At 46.7% G+C, this 19,032-nt stretch overlaps 1 long non-coding RNA gene across 1 annotated transcript; it reads left to right on the top strand.

Moving 5' to 3' along the window:
• Positions 1-2,758: 2,758 nt before the first annotated feature.
• Positions 2,759-4,644, top strand: LOC100615125 (uncharacterized). The gene is made up of 2 exons (XR_679408.2): positions 2,759-2,847; positions 3,981-4,644. It is a non-coding gene; the product is annotated as an uncharacterized LOC100615125 (long non-coding RNA).
• The last annotated feature ends 14,388 nt before the right edge of the window (positions 4,645-19,032 follow it).

The raw sequence follows: 19,032 nt of genomic DNA, 5'->3' as shown, positions 1-19,032 counted from the left end.
AATACAAAAAATTAGCTTGGTGTGGTGGCGGGCGCCTGTAGTCCCAGCTACTCGGGAGGCTGAGGCAGGGGAATAGCTTGAACCTGGGAGGCGGAGGTTGCAGTGAGCCAAGATCGCACCACTGCACTCCAGCCTGGTGACAGAGCAAGACTTGGTCAAAAAAAAAAAAAAAAAAAAAGGCATTTGGAATATACCCTAATCCTATGACTTAGAAATGAAAAATATTATGAGACTGTTCATAACAGCTATATTCATAATATCCTCAAACTGGAAACAACTTAAATACACATCAGCAGGAGAATGGGTGGACAAACTGTGTTATAGCCCTCCTAGGGAATACTACTCAGCAACAAAAATGAGCAAACAACATGGATGAATCTCAAGAGTATCATCTAAATAAAAGGAACCAGACACAAAAGAGTACATACTGTATTATCCCATTTAAATGTAGTTCTAAAAACAGACAAAACTAATTGAGAGTGATAGAAATCAGAACAGCGATTGCCAGCTAGGGACAGTGGCTCATGCCTGGAATCTCAGCACTTTGGAAGGCTGAGGTGGGAGGATTGCTTAAGGCCAGTAGTTAGAGACCGCATCCCTACAAAAAATAGCAACAAACTAGTTGGTGTGGTGGTGCAGACCTATAGTCCTAGCTACTTGGAAGGCTGAGGCAGGAGGATCACTTGACCCTAGGAATTCCAGGTTGCAGTTAGCTATGATCCTGATATTGCACTTCAGCCTGGGGAACAGAGTGAGAATCCGTCTCTTAAAAAAAAAAAAAAAAAAAAGAACAATAATTGCCTAGGAGGTGGAGTGGGATGTGATGGGCTGACTGGAAAGGGGGCACAAGGGAACTTTCACGGGTGGTAGAAATTTTCTATATCTTGACTGGGGTGGGGGATACAAAACTTATTGTATGTTAAATTAACCCTCACATTTTAAAAACTCACGTTATTTGGAGCTGAGGTTTACCAGCCTCTCAATGGCCGGCTGTCTCCTGGATCAGACACCAGGAGAGGCAGCTGTGATTTGTGCAGCTGTGGCCACGCTACTGATTTCCTCACATCCGCAGGGGCGGCCCCAGCACGTGGCCCATTTTTCATCCAGTCACTTTGCTGGCACTTGGTGAACGCCTTTTTCTCCCTGGGCTCTGTCCCGGGACCCACAGCAAACTCTCATCCTTCTTCCCGTTGGCACTTCTTCAGCTCCCAAGTCCTCTCTGTGTTTTCTCTTCTCCAGGCAAATCCCTGGGTTTTCCATCCATGCTTCACTGGATGCAGTTTCCAAACCCTTCTTCCTTGTAGTTTCTCTCCCCTGGATATGCTCCAGCTGCCCAGGGTCCATTTCAAGAATTTCTTGAACACTTTTGCTGATGAACTTGACTTCTGCCTTCAAAGCAATTTTAACGAGAGGAGGTAGACTGTGAGCCTTTGTCTAGCCCATCAGTTTACATTTTATTTTTTCAAATAGCGAAGAGACATGAAAATGTGGTGGGAATTCCACAAAGGCCCCTGCAAATGACTGACATACATTTAGGCAGACAATGTCTTTGTGCAGTGCCGGGGGCTGATGCATTAATAGATATAATTTGTAGGCTCCCAAGGAGAGGTTAAAGAGGAGAGCACAGGTTCCTTTGAGTCGAGTTGGTGCTCCCGTGTCATCTGTCCCCAGACTTAATCAAGTTATCATATCAACCCAGTGTTTCCTGGACCCCAGCTCTCTGTCTGAATGAGGAAAAAATTTGCAGACAAATTTCTAGCAGCAGGAAGTTGGTGCTCTCCTGCAAGGCTGGATAAAAACTACGTGTAACCTCTCAAGGCCTCCCTCCCGCTCCTGCTGGGAGTTCAGTTCAAGTGGTTCCCTTATTTGATTACGCCTCTCAGGCCTTCTCTGGTGTAGGTATCCAATTCACTGCTGTGCCCACCGGCTCCCCACGAGGCAGCAAACATTAGAGTCACTCTTTTGTGAAATTATGGGGAGGCTGAGTGGGCCAAGCACTTGTGTGTGTGCGTGCATATGTGTGTGCATGTATGCCTGTGTGTGAGAAGACACACAGATGTGTATAAAGAGAGGAATGCCGTCTGTTAGCAACTGTGGCATTGATTTATAATCACTTCCTGTAGTCACAGAATGACTGAGTGGCGTCTTTAAATTCTCACGATTAAAAAAAAAAAGAGATGGTGAAAAAAAATCCTAAGTGCTAAATATCTATGTATTATGTATTATTATTCTTAAGAGCTTGCAAAAGCCTTATAGCATGTATGATTTACAATTAATGGGCCTAATTCTTCCAATACAGACTTCTTCCTTCTATGACTATATAATTCAAGTTATACTGCTAAATATTTTTTAATGAGAGTACAAATTATGATGGCCTTTGTAACTGTTTTCATGGGAGCATTTATTATTGGGCTGATGTTGATGGGTTAGTAGATTTGTGCATATCTGTCTCTCTTATTCATTACTTTATGAGTGGACAAGAAGTGTGGGAATGCGTGCTGTGAACATGTGGCCACTCTAGACTTTTCTCAAAAATATAAAAGACATACATTTATTTCCCTGCACAATCACAAAAAAAAAAAAAAAGAAAGAAATAAAGAAAAGGTAAAAAATCTTTGCAAGGCAATGTTTTGTATTCATTTTCAGGCAATGTCAACGTAATCGAGGAAAATAATAGCAACATCTTTTTTCATCTGCAGGTGCGGAAGACCTACTTAAAAGCTGAGAGTCCCGAATAGGAGAGGCGCTTTCAGATCAGCCCGAGTCTTCTGCAGCGCACAGGAGCTAGTCGTACTGAAAAGAATGAAGTTGGACTTGTCCAGGCGAGTTTCGGACAGTGCTGGGCCGGTAAGAAACGGAGTTACCATTCATCTATTCATTCCCAGAAAAAAAGGGAAATACACCCTCCCGAACTCAAGATGCCCATTGATTTATCCCCTTTAGCTGGCAAGACACTCAAGCCCCAATGTCCTCGGGCTCATAAGCGTTTTTATTGAGAGAAGAGCGTCCCTCCCAGGTTCCCACAGGGGCTTGGAAGTCAGGGGAGCCGGGAGGGGCGGCGGGGGCCGGGGCAAGAAGCGGGGCGGCTTTTATTTTGCGCCATAAAGGGCTGCACAATGTCTGCTGGAATCTCAACAGTTAAAGAGACCCCTCTGCACAAAGGGGCGCTCCGGCCGTAATCGGGAAATAAATTTGATTTTCTGAATTCTTTGGCAGCTGGTGACAAAGGGCCAGGTAGCGCCGCGGCGGGGGTGATCCTTGCAGAAGGCGGCGCGCGGCGGGGCGTGCGCGCCGGAGGGACAAAGGCGGCCGCGCCGCCGCGCCACAAAGGCAGGCCCGGGCCAGGGGGCTCCGCGCCGCCGATCATCTACCCCCGGGGCCGGGTCGGCCGCTGTGGGCGGCGTGGGGCAGAGACACGCCCGCGCCGGAGTCCCCGGGCCTCCGAGACCCCGGGCCGCGTCTCGGGCTTTCCCCGCCCGGTCGTCGGCTCCAGCGCCGCCCCCGCGGCTGCCCTCGCTGCTGCCCTCGCTCTCAGGGACCGAGGCCAGGAGACCGCCTGGCACTTCGCCCTGTCCCAAACCTGGGACTCCAGGGGCCTCCTGCTGGGGCCGCGAGCATCAGACTTTCAGAGCTGAAATCACTGCATCAAGAAATGCCAGTTAACCCTTGCCCAGTTCAGCCTCTTGCTGGGGTTTTGGAGGGGCCACCAGGGATGCCCCTGGGAAGTTTACCCAAATCCCCCTGGCTCAATGAACCGAGTTTGCCCCCTTGCCTTTGTTCATCAGGTTATATTTTGTCATTTAATGCGTCTTACATGCCTGTCCTTTAAGTTCTTCTTCGGCAGAGGTGGATCGTCCTTTAATGACAAAGCAGGTGTTGGGGGGACGGACACCCGGGAGGAAATGACGCCACCTACTAAGTCTCTAAGGGCAGGAATTCATCATTCAAAAGCACTAAGCGCTGCTGTCCTCACTCCCCAGCCCTGCTCTGATCTCCTGGGTGTCTTCACCTCCTCTGGCTCCTAAGTCGGCTGCTGCACCAGCACCCATCAAACTCTCCTGGAAGAGGAAGTGACAGCTCACCGGTAGCCTAGAAGGCCCCTGTGGGCAGAAGCATGGACTTACTCCTCCTCATGGAGATGCGGCTGAGCCATATTTCCTTGGCACCTCTCTGGAACCTTCGACAGCCACCACCTCAGACACTAGCCAGACTTTAGGTCCATTCCTTTCATGTCTAAAATGAGACAGTCCACAATGTTGATTTTATCTGTAGGGGATGTCAGGATTCCAGAAAAGCAGACTTGGAAAGCAACAAAACGTTAACTTGCAGCTCACTGAGGCCCTTACACTTGTTCTGGGCACCTCTGTATGTAACAAGAAGTCCAATATCTTTAGCTGCTGGTTATAGGTGGCCATATGTTTCTGCACAGAAATGGGGCTCCCCTTGCTAGACTAATTTTCTAACTTTTCCTCAAGCTTCATTGATTCATATTCTTCTACTTGACCCTGACTGTCAGGACCAACAACACCGAATAACACCAAAGTCTCTTGCTCCTGTCCTCAGAACCTCTCAGAGGCATCCTCTGCCCTGCTGGAGCCATTTTATTTGAGGTTGATCCTTAATTAAATTCAGCGAGATGCAGGATCTGTGGGTGTGTGAGTGTGGATCTTGTGTGTGAACGTGGACCTGTGTGAGTGTAGACCTGTGTGTGAGTGTGGACCTGTGTGTGTGAGTGTGGGCCTGTGTGTGAGTGTGGATCTGTGTGTGTGTGTGGGCCTGTGTGTGTGAGTGTGGACCTGTGTGTGTGAGTGTGGGCCTGTGTGTGAGTGTGGGTCTGTGTGTCTGAGTGTGGAACTGTGTGTGTGAATGTGGATCTGTATGTGAACATGGACCTGTGTGTGTGTGTGTGTGGACCTGTGTGTGTGAATGTGGATCTGTATGTGTGAATGTGGACCTGTGTGTGTGAGCATGGTATTTACAATCAGCAGGAAGAAGCCTGGAAATGACTCCTGATTAAATGAGAATCTAAATACAGAACAAGTACCCTAGGAGTTCTAGAAAGATGAATAATTCTCAACCCAGCATAGTAACAGCAGCTTACAATATGTTTGTGTATGTCATAATGGAGTGGTTTTTGTTACATGTGTAATGCTGGTATCATAAGAAGAGTATTGTCATGCTCACAGGATGTCAGGTACAGAAGGTTCTAACTGCTTTGTTGTGTCACTTTCCACAAACTTAGTACTTTTAAACAGCACATTTATTATTTCACAGTTCCTGTGGGTCAGGAGTCCAGGCACGGTTTAGCTGATTCCTCTGTTTTAGGTTCTCATACGGTGCTTTAATCCGGGAGTCAGTCAGGGCTGGGGATCTTATCTGCAGCTTGACCGGGGAAGGTTCTGCTTCCAAACTCATGTGGTTGTTGACAGAATTCAGTTCCTTGAGGGTTGTTGGCCTGAGGGCCTCAGCTTCTTGTGGGCCCTCAGCCAGAGGCCACCCTCAGTTCTTCTCCAGGACCTCTCTCTATGGCAGCTTACTCCATCAAAGCCAGCAAGGGAGACAGTTGACAGCAAGAGTCGGCTAGTAAGATGGGTGTTCAAGTCTGCTGGAATATATTAATATCATGACACTGACGTCCACCACCATCGCCATATTCTGTTGGTTAGAAACAAGTCACAGGTGCCGCCCACACTGGAGGGAAGGGATCCCACAAGGGCGGGTACACCAGGGAGCATGGACCATGGAGCCTCCTGGGAGTCTGTCTCGCATATTCACTTCACCCACAAGTAAACTGAGTCCCCAAATTGGGGTGTGCCCTGGCCACAATCTCAGTGAGTTAGTTTAGTGGCTAGACTCAAGTCTAGGACAATTATTCTAAGTCTTGTGCTCTTTCCTCTGTAACATGCCTCCATAATACAAGTTTCAAATAGGTGAAGCCTTTGGTTCTGAAAAGCAGTGCCTAGCTCTACCCAGCAGTCTTTGCTGCTCAGGTTAACTGCCACCCCAACCACGAAGTCACTGTGGTCCTTCACTGAGGAACTCAAGGAACCTCTGCATCCTGGGCCCCATAAAATATTCCTAAACCAAAATGGTGGAAAAAATCCCTTTTCCAGATCAATTAAATCAACAAATTTTAAGAACCTGAGGATTTGCTTAGTCTCCCACCCCCACCCTCTTAACAAGTGAGAAACCTGAGGTCTAGAAGTGAGAAATGATTTATTCAAGCTCACAATGATGACAAAGCCTCATTCTCTCTTTTTTACAAATTTCAAGCAATCGCAGAGAATGGATTGGCTTGCATAGCCAAGCACAGGAAAGGCTGGCCAATGGGACACTTGGAGCCAGGACTCAGAGGCCCTCAGGGCCACCCCTGTCCCATCTCTCCCTGCAGGCTGCAGTTTTCAGTCTCCAGCTGACACTGAGACCCCAGGGTCTGAGACCAAAAGGAAAACAATCAAATAAGCAACAGTTCTGATCCCAACAGGCCAAGTTGCCTCTTTCAGGAAAAATCTGCTCACGTCATGAATTCTGGACATGCAATTGTTGTTTAAATAGTTCATTCCCAAGAGGCCACCCTTCACTGATAGATACAGCTTTGTGTAATACGACCTTAGCTTTGTCTCTGTAATTTCAGTAAGACTACAATTCCCACCTCAAGAGGTGGAAGTGAAGTCTAATTTTCCATGAGGATCACGTGTGCATGTGGATGTGTGTGTGTTTCTTTTTCTGTGGGTCCAAGTCTTTATCTTGCTAAATCCATTATACCTCCTCTCTGCCTGTCTGCACTGGAGATAAAAAGTGGCATTTTCTGGCCTCAGGCCACTGCATTTGGCCAAACATTCTCCCAGCAAAGTTATGAACAAAATTTCCTCCTCCATTTGTGCTCTTCTGAAAGAGACGTCTGGCTGCATTCACTGTCCACTGTCCTCAGAGAATAACTGAAGGAACAAATGAAACCAGATATAATGAGCTCTGTGCCTGTTCATCTTGAGTTTCAATGAACTTATCTCTTTACTGGCTTTGAAGAGCTGAAATCACTCCATGTGCTGGGGGGTAGTTTAGAGAATATGAGGAATTTGATCCTTGATGGGGCGAAATAGTTTTGATCCTGGGCTACTTTTGAGTTGTTTCTCCTTGGCTGAAATGGACTTTCTGAAGGTGCTTGTTTTCAAGAGAAATCAGAAATATGCTTCAGAAAAATAACCATCAAATCATTTTGGAAGAAATAAGAAAAGAACATTTATTTTAGCAATAAGATAATCTCTTCTGGGATTCATAACTAATTTGGTGGAAGTGTTTCTATTTTAAATAAAATCCACATCAGTATTAGAAGAATGTGGATTGATTTTCTGGGCCTTTTAGGGCCACCAACCTCAGCATTTGCCGAATGTGGACTCAAGGACTCCGTCTCTTTGCACATGCTGCTTCCTGTTTTTGGAGACGCTTCTACCTCCTCTCTCTGACAAACTTCTTCCTACTCACCTGGCAGGGTCCAGCTGCACACCCCCTCTTCCGTGAGGCCTGCTGGCGCTCCCACTTCCCCAACCTCTCCTCACCATGCACAGGGGCGGGCACTCTCCTCTTTGGACTCTCGCAGCCTCTTTTTATAGTTCTATCTAGGTCTTTGCTATATTTGCCCGGGGAGGCTGTGATCAACATGGGAACAGGGGATTGGTTTTGTTCATTTTCATTTTCGCAGGCCTTGGAGGACTCACACAGCTTGTAATGGCACAGGCTTGATGGATGGATGAATTGGCAAATCACTTGGAGGAAAATCTCTTTGATTGGTATATTTGATTCCTAGTTAACAAACTGCCTACTAGCATTCCTGTGTATATGGCGCCCAGATATCTAACAGCATTGAAATGATATGAAGCTGCTTTGTGTAAAGATGTGCTTTACAGAAGATAAAGACTGCCAGGTAGAAAAGGAGCATATGAATCACTGCACTCTTGGCAATCGAAAGGAAATTATGTCCCTTATACTGCACATTGCTAACCCTGTCTTACATCTACTGAGCATTCACAGTGTGTCCAGACAATTTGCTAAGGGCTTTATGAAGACTACCACAATGTCCTTTGGAGGTAGGTCCTGTTGTGCTCATTTTACAGATGAGAAAACCTAGGTGCAGAGATGAATTAAGTTACCCTAGATTACCTGGCTAGTGACAGAGGCAAGTGTTTAAGCCTGAGTCTCGGTCATAACCTCTAAAGGAACACAGAAACTTTGTCCAAGGTATGCATTGGCTGAAATGCAATTTAACATTTATTGAGTGTCTATGGCACACTGGTTCCTGCCCTGGCACTGTGAATACACAAATGAAAGGATCAGGTCTCTGCCCTTGAAGTTTTCTAAGGAGAGGTGGGGGTGAGAGCTCAGACAAGCACACAATTTGTTAGAATGCAGGAGGAAATGAAAGTGCCATAAAGAGGCACGATGTGCTATATGGGTTCCCGGAGGGAGCATGTACCATCTGGTGGCATGGATCAGGAAAGGCTTCCTGGAGGAGGTAGCACATTAGGTGAGCCTTGAAGGATGAGACATCCGTGGGAGAGATCCAGAAAGAGGCTATGGAGGAGGGAATCTGCAAGATGAGGTGGGAGAAGTGGGAAAGGAGGATGAGAGTGTAGTTGGGGCCAGCACAGGGAGGCCAGGGGGTCTGCTGGGAGGTTGTGGCCAATCTGGTGAGAGAGCCAGGGGCTATTTTAAATTAGCAAGGAGACCTGCTGTCCAGAAGCATGCAGCACTGTGGTGGGTCTGAAGTTCCCACGACTAGTCTAACACCTGTGCGAGACTAGGTCCAATGTGTCCTTCCTTTCCAAAGTCTTCATCTTCACGGTTGCTTTGTAACAATTCTATACTCCTCCAGCTCCTGCGTCCATTCCCCTCCCTGCATTACCTTTACATTGTGATTTGAGAGTCCTGTGGGAGTTTCTTCTTACCCTTCATGTATTTCAAGGTGGTTAGTAGCTTGTTTCTCAGTCACCCCCCGCCCATGCCTCTCACATGGTTTTGGGCGCTCCCTGTCCCAGTTCCGTGATCATCCTCTGGGCTCTCTTAGCTGCTCCTCTACGTCCCCAGCAGCACTCAGCCATGGGGCCCTGATTCTTTGAAAGTACACAAATGGTCCTCTTGTCCTCTCTCAGCCTAGATAAACATGATTAAAACCCCGTTGTCTACAAGGCCAACAGAAACTCACTCATGAGAATCCACTTAATGGCTTTATAATGAAGCACTGCCCCAGTGTTCAACCTGAGATGTTCAAGGGAAAGGGCCAGGGTCTACCATTTCCGTGACAGATCACCCTCCACTCTGCCTAAATGCACCCATGTCACCTTCCAGCAAGTCCCGGGGAGGCAGCCCATTCTTCCATGAAGAGCCTTAGCCTGAGTCACTAATAGGGGTTAAGTCCAAACCTCCTGGAGAAGCTGAGGCCACACAGCAGGAGCTTGGTACATCCACTTCTCTCTGCCCAGTGGCTTCTGCTCACTCATGCCTTCCACTCCCGGTGGCTTAAGGAGATTGAACAGAAATCCAAAACATTCTTTGAAGGGGGTACGTTGATTACTCATCTTTGAATCCACTTAGCATGGTGCCCTGCACACAGGCATTATTCAGTATGTTTATTGATATGTTTATTGATGTGTTTCCTTTCTGCTCACTAGACTTCATGGACTAGAAATCCATTCCCTAGCCCTCCCCTGGTGATCTGGCCCCACAAGAGCAGTCCCAGGCGTCCTACTCCTGTCACCCGGCTTTGTAGGTCTTGTTCCCCAGCACTGTCACCATGTGCTTTGCTCCTTTCCAAACCTCCTTCTACTTGTCATGTCCCTCTAAAGCTATCAAGCCAACAACTTGACTCCCCCAGTGGAAGCAATGGATCTGAAAATGCTTCTTAAACTCCGAGGTGCTATGTGAATGTAGAGGAACAACAAGAATCATGATGACGTTTTCTATAAAGGACTGTGATAGCTGAGACTAGTGGTAGGAATGCTGGAATAAGGAACAACTTAAAAATACCCAGGCAAGGCACTGAATGTGAATCGATGATAGTATCTTCAAAGAATAGTCACATTTTCAAACAAATGTTGATGAGGTATATCTTGTAGATTTTTAGTCAGAAAACGAAATAGATTTCTTTCAGTGGTATACTTATGATTTCTATTTTACCTACCTCAAGAAATAATTTGAGAGACACACAACCAATTATCAGCCAGGAAAAGAGAAAGAATTCATTACGCGTTGGCCCCAGCTTTAAAACTGTGTGACTCTTCCCCTCTCTGTTTTCCATTTATAAAATGAGGGGGTTAGAACAGATAATCTGTAAAGTCTCTTCTGGCCCCGATAGTCTATGGATTATTGAGAAAACCCAACCATTCTCTTTCTTGATTTCCTCCAGGAGTGAGTTTACTGTCCACGTGTCTTTTCCTGGCACACATCTCGCTATTTGCCATTCTTTCAGTGTAGTTTTTCGTGACTCGACCACGAGCCCTCCCAGGTCAGGACCGTGTCTCGTTCGGCTCCCTGCCCTCTTAACCTGGTGCCTGGCCCATAGCAGATGCTCAATAAATACTGTCAAATAAATAAATTAGAGACGCTAAAGGCAGGTGATTAAGAGGATAAGCCAGAGAATGAAACGGAACCATGTGTACTTAGAAAGGACTTTATTGAGAGGAAGGATTTTAAACAATCAGTGGGAAAACGTTCTTCAGGAATTCTTCCCCATGTCATGTGAGGTGGGTAAATAAAGTAAGTCTAAAAGATAAGCATATCTGTGCTGAACTTGGTATTTTAAGCTTGTATTAGTTTTCTGACTTCTTTTTAGATTTAGCTGGTGTTTGTCTGGACATCCTTGATCTCTGGCAACATTTTAACACCATAAGCAACTTCACAGGTTGATAGAGACGAGGCTGCCATGTACCCCTGGCCACTTGTTCAAGGGTGCCTGGGAAGTTGGGACTGGGTAGCTCATCACTCCATCTGAGCTAAGGTGAAGTCAAGCCAACATTTCTTTTTTTTTTGAGATGGAGTCTCACTCTGTCGCCCAGGCTGGAGTGCAGTGGCGCGATCTCGGCTCACTGCAAACTCTGTGCCCCAGGGTTCAAGCAATTCTCCTGCCTCAGCCTCCTCAGTAGCTGGGATTACAGGTGCCTGCCACCTCTCCCGGCTAATTTTTGTATTTGTAGTAGAGACGGGGTTTCACCATCTTGGCCAGGCTAGTCTTGAACTTTTGACCTCGTGATCCACCCACCTATGCCTCCCAAAGTGCTGGGATTACAGGTGTGAGCCACCGCGCCTGGCCAAGACATCATTTCTTAAGTGGAAAACTCAGCCATTCATCCAGATGTTTTGTCTTTGAGGAGAAAAATCCTGACCTTTCTTTCATATGTACATGTATATATCTCAAGGCCCTTATTATGAGGTTTATTGACTTCAAGGGATCCAAGAACATCCCAAAAGCAGATACAAAATGTTGAGCTGTGCCAAGACTGCAAAGACTGGAAGGATTTCCTTCCCGTCAGAATGACTGGCATGGCCTTAGTTTGGTCACTGCTTACCCTATCTTTGAATTTACTTTCCCTTTTGAAAAATTAATTTCATACATAGGATCATCCAAACAGGTAACATTGTTGAAGGATGCTACAGTTTTGGTAACAGGATAGCATCACATGCATCAGAGTCTGAAGGTCTCATCCTTCTTTGGCCCTGGAAAGGGTCCTAGGCAGCACAGATGCCAAGGTCTGTTGGCTGCTGGAGTCCTAGCCAAGGAGGCTCAACTCCTGAACACATGCAGTGGGCAGAACGTACTCTGTAAACCCAAGTCAAGAGTCTGGAACATGGCTGGACAAGTGCTATGCCTTGCTTGGCTGAGCAGATAGGATGAGGAGAAAAAATAAAGAGAAGATGAGGAGTGAAGTCATTCAAAAAGTAAAATTCAGAGGTAGATAAATAGAAAGAGGGGAAATATTTGTATTGGTATGAAATTGAAGAAATATAGAACTGAGTATTTAGAGGCCTGTGCAAATGAGTCCAGTCTTCTTGTTAGGTAAATAGGGAAGCAGAGGCTGAGAGAAAGGCTGGGACTGCCCAAGGTCATGGAGCTAGTTAGAGACACACCTGGAATTAGAACCCAGGCCTCCTGACTCCAGTGCTGCTGCTGCTGACAGGACAGCCAAAACTTAATTCACTAAGATCATCTATGTTTAATAGAGCCAGGGGGTCAGAGAAGAAAAAACAGTTTAATTAGCTATGATCCACCAATTCCGCTGGCCCATTGGTTCCAGTGTTTATTAACGCTCGCCAGCTCAGCTGTCCTCCCAAGCTTCTCCTTGAAGCTTTTTGCGTCTTGCAAGAGGAAGAATTGGGAATCTCCACTTTGTGTCACAGAGGAACCTGTAAAGACCCCAGCCTGAGCACTCACCAGGGCAGCCCCTTGCAGAATAAGATATTATCCGAATCTGTTGTTTCTTTTGAAGGCCCTTTTTCAGTCTTTAACATATAACAATTCAAACATATCTTTGGTAGCATACGTCTCTTTATTTGACTGGGTGGCAAGCAGAATTTTTGAAGAATTAACTGATACATTCTCATTCTCCCTTTCCCCCCACCTCTGTCCTGAACAGACACACATCCAGGATTTCCTTTTGTCTTAAGGCCCTTTCTCTCTAGTGTAAACAACTGGGGCCTAATCCCATCACAGGCTGCTTCCTGGAAGGGTGTGGCAGCTGGATGCTGACAGCCAAGATCCCCTCAGTTTCTGCTGCAATGTCAGGGGGAGTAGCAATGGACAAAGCTGGAAGAGTGTCTGGTGTCAGCTTATGAAAGCTTTAAATGCCAACGAACGAGGTTATTCTTGGTGCTATAGACCATGAAACGGTCAGAAAAGTCTTTAAAGGGGGAAATAGCATGATGAGATTTTGTGTTTAGAAAAGATTGTGGTTGAACTATGGAGAATGGGGGGTAGCAGAGAGAGTTTAGCAGTAGGCAGACCAATTACCGGGCTGTGGCACATGTTGGAGGCAGAGGTGCTGATGCCTTGACCTTGGGGGGTTCCAGAGAGGACTTAGAAAGGAGAAGGGTTTAGTAGAAAAAGAAAAGATACAAGGGAAACTCTAAAGGATCTGGCTGTGATGAGCGTGGAGAGAGATGAAGGAGACCATGAGGTTGCAAAGGAGGAAGTGGGTGAGGGGAAGTCCAAGAAGGTGAGCTGTCTGGGGGAGTACGGGGGCAGTGGAGGAGATGGTTTGGAGAGTTTCATTTTGGGTGCATTGAGTTAAGGAGCTTGTGGGCCCCGCGAGTGGACACACCTTCCAGGGAGTTGGAGACACAGGTTTGGAGTCAGGGAGGGACTCCAAATGCACATGCGAACTTGCAGGCCAGACAGTGAGAGAAGCCAGCAGCAGGAGACTCCTCATTCAGGCCTCAGTGAATGTCCCTCACTCTAACCATAGTCTCTGTGTCCTGTACACTGCATTCATCTTTCTAACACGCTGCTAAGACCTGAATACCCTGCCAGCAACCTTCAGTACTCAGCGTTCTGTGGCTTCTTTTTTTTTTTTTTTGAGACAGAGTCTCGCTCTGTCACCCAGGCTGGAGTGCAGTGACACAATCTCGGCTCACTGCAACCTCTGCCTCCCTGGTTCAAACGATTCTCCTGCCTCAGCCTCCCAAATAGCTGAGACTATAGGCACGTGCCACCACTCCTGGCTAATTTTTTGTATTTTTAGTAGAGACAGTGTTTCACCACATTAGTCAGGATGGTCTCCATCTCCTGACCTCGTGATCCGCCCTCAACTGCCTCCCAAAGTGCTGGGATTACAGGCGTGAGCCATTGCACCCGGCCTCTGTGGCTTCTTAAATGCATAAAGAAAGCTCTCTGTCTAGGTCCTTCATGACCTGACCTCTTCTAGAATTATTTTCCCCTACATGCAAATACTCCTATACAGCTTACAAATGAAACTACATCTTTTCTTGATATGCTTTAATTTTCCTGTTCATTATCTTCTGTCTGTTCAGAATGCTTCTTTCATCTCTTTCTGTTGAAAGTCTATTGATTTTTCAAAGCATCAGATGATATCTTTCTTGGACACTCCATAAGTGATCTTTTGTGTTCTTACACCTCTTTGTTTGAGTGGAGATAGACAATACTTTTCCTCTGGGACACCCCTCCACCCACTCCGCCACAAGCCTTGTGATCTTCTCCGACCCTCAAAACTGCTAGGGCCAAATTCCATACAATATACCCCGAGGAAGGCACACCTGTGCAGAATGCAGAGCATAAACACACCAGGCCTTGGCTTTTGAGTTGCAGAAGTCAAGGATGTGGACTTACAAGAACCTGGACTTTTGAGTTTACATTTTATACAATAAATAATGGATTTGGAAGAATAGATTGAAAACTGGGCCTTCTTACCCCAGATGAGATAAGGATTAACCAGACTGGGGGAAAGGAGAGTTGGAGGGAATATGATGAGGGAGAGAAGCTTGTGGCGTTCAGGATGAGAGAACCAGGCCTGGAGGGACCACTCAGACAGAAGAAGAATCAGCCTCCAGGGATCATGCAGGCTTTGCTCTGCTGGGCACTGGCTGGCACTGGCAGGCACTAGCAGCCAGAGTGGTGCCCACAAGTCCACCAGGATCCCTCCCAGCAAGTCTCCATTCCACTACCCCATCACTGGTGTCCAGGAGCCACAGCAACCACCCTTCCTGTTGGACCATCACCATCAGGAACAACTCCTATCAGTGCCCAAAGACTGAGTAGTCTCTGTCTATATTGCTCATGTGGACAACTTCCTTTCCAACAGCCAAGGACTCTACTGTGGAGTCTACTCTTAAGCCTCAAGATAAAGTGGGCTCCAGACATCCAGAAGACTACTGGTGATGTGAACTTCTCTCCCACACCATGTTTCTACTTCTGGGACTTTGCATGAAAATAGTTTAAAATCTCCCTCTTGCAGAAATACACTTTATAATCTATTGGCATTAGATTGTAGGTATTTCTTATGCTATGTGTCTCCTGTTTGCTTCTCTAGATGTCCTCTCTACTCTCCACTCTGCTCTCTTCCCCAGAGTCTTATCAGTGTGGGCTTTAGGCTTTGGGCCTCCTGTTAGGCTCAGCCAGTGAGAAGCCCTGGCAGGAGACTGGGGTGGGGGTGAGTTCAGGGCCTTTATTCCCTGGCTGCCTCCTTGCTGGATAGTCCCCTCTGACTGCTCCTCTCAAGCGAGCTGTCCCTGAACTCTTCTCTCCTTCAGAGTTCCTGTAACCTTGTCTTGTTCCTTCCAAATGGAGATGGTGACAATTTCTATGTTATCCGCAGCCTTGGGATACTGTGTCAGTCCATTCTTGCACTGCTATAAAGAACTACTTGAGATTGGGTAGTTTATAAAGAAAAGAAGTTTAGTCGACTCACAGTTCCACAGGCTGTACAGGAAGCATGGCTGGGAGGCCTCAGGAAACTTACAATCATGGTGGAAGGCCAAGGGGAAGCAGACACATCCTACATGGCTGGAGCAGGAGGAAAGCGGGGGGAGCTGCCACATACTTGCAAACAACCAGATGTCATGAGAACTCACTCACTATCATGAGAACAGCAAGGGGGAAATCTACCCCCATGAGCCGAGCACCTCCCACCAGTCCCCACCTCCAACACGGGGGATTTCAATTTGACATGAGATTTGGGCAGAGACACAAATCCAAACCATATCAGAAACTGTATCTCTTGTTTCTCTCCACCCTGCTTATATCTTCATAACTAGTGCTTTCATTAACCCTTCCCTGAAATATCCTAATTCAAATGTGACTTCTGTTTTCTGCTGGAAACCTGTTGCAGACTATATTTGCCAATGATGGTTACAATATCCCCCATCCTATAGCTCTGCTTACAGTGTGACTGGGACAATTCACCCTCAAGAGGAAGTGATGGCTGGGCGCGGTGGCTCATGCTTGCAATCCCAACACTTGGGGAGACTGAGGCAGGTGGATCACTTGTGCTCAAGAGTTTGAAATCAGCCATGGCCAACATGGTGAAACCCCGTCTCTACTAAAAATACAAAAATTAGCTGGGCGTGGTGGCATGCACCTGTAGTCCCAGCTACTCAGGAGAGTGAGGTGAGAGGATTGCTTGAACCCAGGGGGCAGAGGTTGCAGTGAGCCGAGATCATGCCACTGCACTCCAGCCTGGGTGACAGAGCGAGACTCTGTCTCAATTAAAAATAAATAAATAAATAAAATAAGAAAAGTTCAGACACTGTGACTTCTGAACTAGTCATAAACAATGAAGGGTGAACCGTCATGAAAACACTTGACTTGAGACCGCCATACTCTGAGGAAGCTCAAGTGAGCCCATGCGGAGAGACCACATGAAGAGAGGGATTCGTGGGAGGCTCAGGCTGCTTCAGCATCTCTATCTGACTGTGACTACAGGCGAGACCAGAGCCAGAATTACCCAGCTGAGCCTTTCTTAAAATCCTCTTCCACAGATACTATGAAAGATACTAACGTGATGGTTGGTATTTTAAGCTGCTGAAATTGGAGTGATTTGTTAGGGAGCAGTAGGTTACTAGGATAGACCCTGACTGATGCGTTACAAACATCTGGAGATGTGCAGCTAAAGACGCAAACAGAGGCCGCTCACGCTTGTAATCCCAGCACTTTGGGAGGCTGAGGCAGGCAGATTGCTTGAGCTCAGGAGTTTGAGACCAGCCTGGGCAACATGGCAAAACCCTGTCTCTACGAAAAATATAAAAATTAAACAGGTGCGGTGGTGCATGCCTGTAATCACAGCTACTCAGGAGACTGAGGCAGGAGGATCATTTGAGTCCAGGAGGCGGACGTTGCAGTGAGCCGAGATAGCGCTACTGAACTCCAACCTGGGCAACAGAATGAGACACTGTCTTAAAATAATAATAATAAGTCAAACAGAAGATGTCCCTTCTAGGCTGGGAGTTTCCTGAGTGAAGGAATCGTGCCTTCTCATATTCCTAGAGTGGCTATCACACAACAGTCCATTCAGAAGGATTTGTAAACAGGTTCAACAGACGTGGCTAATTTGAGTTTTCATCCTCAAGGAAGATTTGGGTGTTCCACTCACTTGAGAAGTGAGGCACAATAGCAAAGACTTGGAAGCAACCCAAATGTCCAACAATGATAGACTGGATTAAGAAAATGTGACACATATACACCATGGAATACTATGCAGCCATAAAAATGATGAGTTCATGTCCTTTGTAGGGACATGGATGAAATTGAAAATCATCATTCTCAGTAAACTATCGCAAGAACAAAAAACCAAACACCGCATATTCTCACTCATAGGTGGGAATTGAACAATGAGAACACATGGACACAGGAAGGGGAACATCACACTCTGGGGACTGTTGTGGGGTGGGGGGAGCGGGGAGGGATAGCTTTAGGAGATATACCTAATGCTAAATGACGAGTTAATGGGTGCAGCACACCAGCATGGCACATGTATACATATGTCACTAACCTGCACATTGTGCACATGTACCCTAAAACTTAAAGTATAATAATAATAAAATTTAAAAAAAAAGGGAGAAGTGAGGCAACAAAGAACATGGCATCAACAGCCGCAAGAAGGACAGACGGTGGTTTCTACTTCTCGCCCTCACAAGTGTACCTCTTTGAACCCCAGTGACCAAGAGCACACGTCCCTCAGGTTTAAGACATTCTTTTAAAATAACATTTGCCTTAAGAAGCCAAACACTAATAGTGCCAAAATGAGATTATGGACTTTCCCGTTTATCTAAAGGCCCACACTAAATGTGGCCTCCCTGTTTTCTCTCATTTGTGTGTGTTTTGTCAGTTCAAGGCCAGAGAAAGAACTGTCCCAACTGGAAATAGAGTTAGATGTGGGGAAAGAGGCCACTGCTTGGATAACATTCCTGAGATGATGGGTTTGGAAACTGAGTGTGCCAAAAATTTCCTGGAAAGTTTATTTTTGCTGAGTTTTAAGCCTGACTTCAGACCATTAGAGCTCTTGGATAATGCCAGTTTGTTCAAACATGTAGAGAGCCAGCTGTCCCTGGAAATGAGGTTATCTCTTGCCAACTGAGAGTTCTCTGGTCTGGCTCGCCTATGTGCTTAAACACTTAACTTTTAAAGCAAATCGTAAGTAAAGGTCAGAGAGATTCCGCATTGCCCAGATGCAGGGCTGATAGGAATTCGTCTAGACCGGTGCCTTTCCCGGGGGACCCTGTGAACATACAGATTCTGACTCAGGCTGCCTGGAAGAGGACTGAGATTCTGCAGTTCTCAACAACTCCAGGTGCCGCAAGGCTGGTGTGTTTTGAGGAGCACCCAGCTAGAGGGCCAGGCTTACTCATCCTGGGGAGGTCTCTGTCGAACCCACCTCCATTGGGCAGTCTTCCCGTTGGGTCCTAAAAGGTTTTTTTGGTTTCAAGAATCTTTGAGTAAAATGAAAACGCCCTTGGGCTGGGGCAGGGTGCACGAAGTGTCTCCATCTGAATTTTGGCAGCAAAGATGTCATTACTACTGTTAAAGAAAGAAATTTATTCAAACACTTGTTCAAGATGCTAAGGCCGACTTTCTTCAAGGGGAGCCGTGGAGACAAGGGGTGCAGGGACTTCAGCTACGGGGTCTTGCAGTTGGGGAGAGAGGTGGGACTCAACTCCAGCTCCAACGAGGACAGGTGGAGACTTCTAACCAAGAAGCAGGGTGGGGGTCAGTGGATGGGAAATTACTAAGAGGAAATATCACAGATAAGGGGTTTCTGGCTGACTTGACTTACTAGGAGTCTTGCTGAAGGCAGGCCAGGGTGACGAGATACCAAAAGTGGGAGACTTTTGCTAAACTGACTTGGCAGGATTCTTGCTCAGACTGGCTTCTATAAGGACAGGGAGGGAAGCCAAGGTAGGGCCTAGTCAAGCAGAGGACCCAGAGGAGCCCAGCTAAAGTTCTGGTCGAAGGAGACCCATCATCACTATTTAAAATACAATTTAGACCGGGAGCGGTGCTCATGCCTGTAATCCCAGCACTTTGGGAGGCTGAGG

This window comes from Pan troglodytes, chromosome 2, assembly GCF_028858775.2.
Source record: "Pan troglodytes isolate AG18354 chromosome 2, NHGRI_mPanTro3-v2.0_pri, whole genome shotgun sequence".
Classification (NCBI taxonomy): domain Eukaryota; kingdom Metazoa; phylum Chordata; class Mammalia; order Primates; family Hominidae; genus Pan; species Pan troglodytes.
The sequence above is the reverse complement of the archived record's forward strand: the minus strand, read 5'-3'. Positions and strand labels throughout refer to the sequence as shown.